General features: G+C 39.1%; 1 pseudogene; it reads right to left on the bottom strand.

Moving 5' to 3' along the window:
* Positions 1-1,136: 1,136 nt before the first annotated feature.
* Positions 1,137-1,940, bottom strand: LOC147463152 (uncharacterized; annotated as a pseudogene).
* Between the last annotated feature and the right edge of the window lie 3,032 nt (positions 1,941-4,972).

Here is a 4,972-nt window from a genome sequence, read left to right as displayed (position 1 = left end):
ATAGATAGAGAGAGAGAGAGAGAGAGAGAGAGAGAGAGAGAGAGAGAGAGAGAGAGAGAGAGAGAGAGAGAGAGAGAGAGAGAGAGAGAGAGAGAGGAGTTTGCTTGCAGGTGAAAGAGTGAGGAAAGGTAGCTGGCAAGCTTGCTTCTGTGTGTAGTTGTTGTGGCCATGTAGCAAGCTCTTCATCCATCTTGTCTTTGCATAGTGTCACCCTGTGCTCGTCCTCTTCATCAACATCCTTTTTCTTGAAGTCTTGCCCCTCCCTCTCCTTCACCCCCTCCAGTGGTTTTTACCTTATTTGCATGGTCACCAAAAAGGTCTCTACCTGATCCTTTGGAAAGATGTCTTGGCTTTTTGGGGTTAAGAGAGGTGGCAACCTTGTCAATCTTGAATGTCTTGATGGATTGCTTTTCAATGACTATGGCATTAATCCCCTCCATCTTGGAAAGGATACAACTACCAACGAAGGTGGAAATCTTTGTGGGGCAAGTATGGAGCGTAGTCCCCTAGTTCCAAGTTGGAGCTCAAGCTAGAGAAGCTGCTCCATTCTCTTTTGGAAAGTTGTTGGGTACTCAACTATTGTTGATGCGATGGTTTAAGAGCATGAGATGGGTTGACTTCTTTGACACCAGTACCCAATATTTGCTCGGGTTTTAGTTTGCTCGAAAAATCTTGCTCGGGCTATGGTAAGACTCTAACTTTTGAGCATCACTCTGCGAGTGTCGCTAATGTGAAGTACCTCTTGTAGTGCTTGTTATTCTTCAAGTTCTTATGGAAGCATCTCGATTGAAAGGAAAAAAGTTTTATTTTTGCTTTGTCGATTTCAAGAAAGCTTTTGACATGATACCGCGAGGAAATCTTTGGAGACGTATGCAAATTTTTCAAGTGCTGAGAGAACTTATGCATACAGTCTTTCACATCTACCAAAAAATAATATGTTGACTATTTATGTGAGATGGAATTTCAAATTTTTTTGCAAGCACCATTGGTGTCAAACAAGGATGCCCACTTTCCTCAACCCTCTTTGGGCTACTCATTGATGAATTGAAATGCATGGTTCTTGATTTTATGCAGCAAGAAGGCATATAAGAGGTTAAGATCAGAAATGCGGTGATCATGCTTTTGCTTTATGCCGATTATGTAGTGCTATTGGCACATACTTTAGAAGATGCACAAAAGCTTATGAGTGTTTTGGAACGCTTTTGCCTACATAGCGGGCTGATTGTGAATGGATCCAAAACCAAGGTTATGCTTGTAAAGACCCTCAACGACAAAAATCCATGCATTGTATACAACAATGAGCAACTTGAAGTGGTAGATAGCTTCAAGTACCCTAGTCTTGAGGTTCCATCCAATCATAACTAGAAGGATTGCGCAATGTGTTGCTTGGAATCTGAAAAGAGGTCTTATTATGCATTTGAGAACATGTGCAATGCTAGAGAGATCATGTGTTGGGCTCTCAAAAAGTACCTCTTTGACACGTTCGTGATGCCGGTACTTCTTTATGGAGTGGAGGTGTGGGGTGGTAGCATTGGAAAGTCTACTTAGAAAGAGTTTGAGAATGTCCAAAAGCGTTTTCTCACCAACTTTCTACAAGTCAAGACACAAACACCCTACATGCTCTTACTTCTTGAGTCCGGATTGCTTCCCATTGAGGTCTTGGGCATGCAAAGGGTTGTGGAGTACATGCATAAAACACAACGTAGCCCTGTGCATCGACTTCCTAAAATCACATATTAAGCAAGTCAAAAGGTCCAAAAGACATGCAAGAGCAAAATACTAAGTTCAGGGTGGATGCTTGACATCAAGAAATGGTTTGGAATATGGGATTCATGTCACTTTGTCAAGGAAGTGTCGATTGACTCCCAAGTTAATGAGGCCTTCTTACAACGCCAATGTATCACGGCTTGGAAGAATCCGGACCTTCTCGCTTCAGCCATTACACCACACACATTGCCCCAAACTACAAATCTCTCTTCTTCACCAAACGAGGCAACCGAACCCATCCCTACATCCTTGAGCCCATCTCATTGAGTGCGATCTGCACCATTGCCTCCATTTATCTTAGCTCCCGTTCTCTACGTGGCGAGACAAGATGCTACAACACTGGCGAGGAGTCTCATCGACTTTGCACCTTATGCCCTCGTCAAGTGCAAGAGAGTGAGTACCACACACTACTTGAGTGCTCGTCTTTTGACCACATTAGGTCCTCTTTTCCCATATATTCAGCCACGAGCTCTCCCTACATACCTTCCTCTCCCAATCACGTTGTGAACTCTATATTGAGACGCTCATTTCAACAATTTTTGAGCATCGAGAGTCACTTATGAACTCCACTCACACCACGTCACATGTTCATTTGGTCCCATAGGTCATATTTGACCTCCAAGGACGATGATAGAAATAACTATCTCTCTCTCTCTCTCTCTCTCTCTCTCTCTCTCTCTCTCTCTCACACACACACACACACACACACACATTAAGAAGGTCAGTAATGGTGCAAGTTCTCTCTCTCTCTCTCTCTCTCTCTCTCTCTCTATGACAACTTTAACTTCAGATCGATAAAAATCACTAATATTTACAATTTTTTTATTTTTGTGCTAATGTTAAAACCCCCCCTTTCGAGCTTGGTGCCTAGAGCATGTTAAAAAGTTGTTGTAATTTTATATGTTTGACCAAGAATGTTGATGATGTGTTCAAGCAAGCAGTCATCTACATTAACAGCGCAGAGGACCCCCAATTTCAATCTTAGTGCATTATCCGTATGCTTGGCCAAGAATGGGAGAGGTTGTTCAAGTTCAAACGTTCAAGAAAATTACATTATGCTGGGCCAAGATTGGGTGAGATTATTTGGGCAAGGGGTCATCCGTTTTTGTGTAGAGGAACCCCCATTTACAACTAGGTATTCCTTTGGCAACCTCTAGAGGTAAACTTTCATGGCCAACCATTGTGGCTATTAATGTGACACCATCCCTGTCCAGACATAGCCTACCCCTCAACTCACATGCCATGCATGCTTTGCCATACAATGTCCTAATCCTATTGAGTTCTGTCATATTCCGATTAGTATAGAATCACATCAATTTTTGTTTTATCACGACTATGTGAAGGCTTGATTATTTAGCTACACCATTTCATAAACAACTTAGAAAAGAAAACTTTGTGCAAAAAACCACCATATGTAGCAAACAATAAAAGAAATTGACTTACTTCTCTATGTCTTGGTCATCCACCAACAAAACAAATTGTCCTACTTCTATAAGGTTTAGAAAATAAGGCTCAACTAGCTTGTTCGGATCAATAAGATACTCATACACACACAAATGTTATGATGCACAAACTACTCAAGTTTAGTAATCTAAATTTTTCATTTTTGACAAACTTCTTGGCTTTGCAGGCTTTGTGAACAAGATATGGATCCCAAGAAACGAGGGCGAAAGGTAATGAATATAAATAAAGACTGGTTTTTAGCATATTTTTTATTTTATGTCTTGAACTTCAATTCATACATTGACCAAAAAACAAAAGATCATGTCTAAGAGAAAAAATAGGTTCTTCACTTAAATCTAGATCTATGTGTATCAAATTTTGAGTGAAGGAGTGCAATCTAGGACTCATGCACACACACACAAATTTATCTACAATTTAACAGAAAGATAGATTGGACACATCATCCCATGATGTGGACAATTATCAAGATATGGAGAAACTAATTATTTCCATGATATAACCAAGCTCCCCAACAATTATCTCTATTATACAAAATGTTAGCCAATCACAATTTGAGAGACAGGATACCACTAATGATGTGGAGGCTAGGAATAAATGGCTTCTTGGACCAAGACTTGATTTGGGATTGTTAGGCGGGCTAAGATACCATCCTACTGTATGCAAGAAAACAAGATTAATAAATGACCCAACATAGATTAAAAAACTATAATGAAAAAGATATTAATTATCCTTCACAAACATAGGCACTAAGGTAGAAGCAAATCTCTTATAACTTCTTTATACACACACCATATTTAGTAGAGCAGTAACCATTGTCATATATATATATATATATATATATATATATATATATATAGATTTAAGATTTAGAAATGATTAAATATACACACAAGCAAACAAAAGCATATCTTTGTCTTCTCAAATCTCATGCAAAATCTAGAAGGCGTGCTTTAGCTAGCTCAAGCTCGACATCATCTTATATCCCTAGATAATGTCTCTTCAGCTCTCCGCATGCATGCCCTAGGCCTCCACATCCAACAAAAATTTCCAAAGTAGCATCTCCTTTATCCGTAAAGTCCGAACTAACCATCTGTAAAAAAAAAAATCTCTTCCACCATAAGAATTTTTTTGAAACCACAACAAATGAATATGATGAGTTTCTATCTCACATAAAAGAACATATGATGCCTTTCTTGTAAGGTTTCCAGTTTTTGAAACCTTAAAGATTGTATAAAGCTTAATCAAACTGATATGATTATTGAAAAAGCAATGTAGAGTTGTTCGACCATGGCAAATATTGGTATTTTTGGAATCTTAAGCATAGAAAACCCCAGGGTAGAAATTTTCAGATTTAAATTCGGACAAAAACTGACCCCGCTAGTCCTTCCGGAAGATTCAATGTAAATTAAATTATTAAGAAAAATTGAAGGGTTGCAATAATCATTTAAGCATAGACTTGATTAAAGGCCTCCCAGATATTTACAAGATATTTTACCAATTAAGAAAAAATAGGTCAAAATATAGCAGAATTGACATTTTAAAAGCTGGCAGGTAATGGAAGGGTCATCACTGACCTGCCAGGGACTCATTTAGTAGCAGGGGGTGTTTTTTGACTTGTTGGGGACTACTTGAACTGCAAGCAACTGCCTTTTACAGCTTGTGAGTGCCAAAAAACTATAAATAGGACCCCTTGCTTCACAAATTCGATAGACTCGGAGCCTTGACACTCTCTCTCACATCT

This window comes from Adiantum capillus-veneris, chromosome 2, assembly GCF_014529385.1.
Source record: "Adiantum capillus-veneris isolate H3 chromosome 2, ASM1452938v2, whole genome shotgun sequence".
Classification (NCBI taxonomy): Eukaryota; Viridiplantae; Streptophyta; class Polypodiopsida; order Polypodiales; family Pteridaceae; genus Adiantum; species Adiantum capillus-veneris.
The sequence above is the reverse complement of the archived record's forward strand: the minus strand, read 5'-3'. Positions and strand labels throughout refer to the sequence as shown.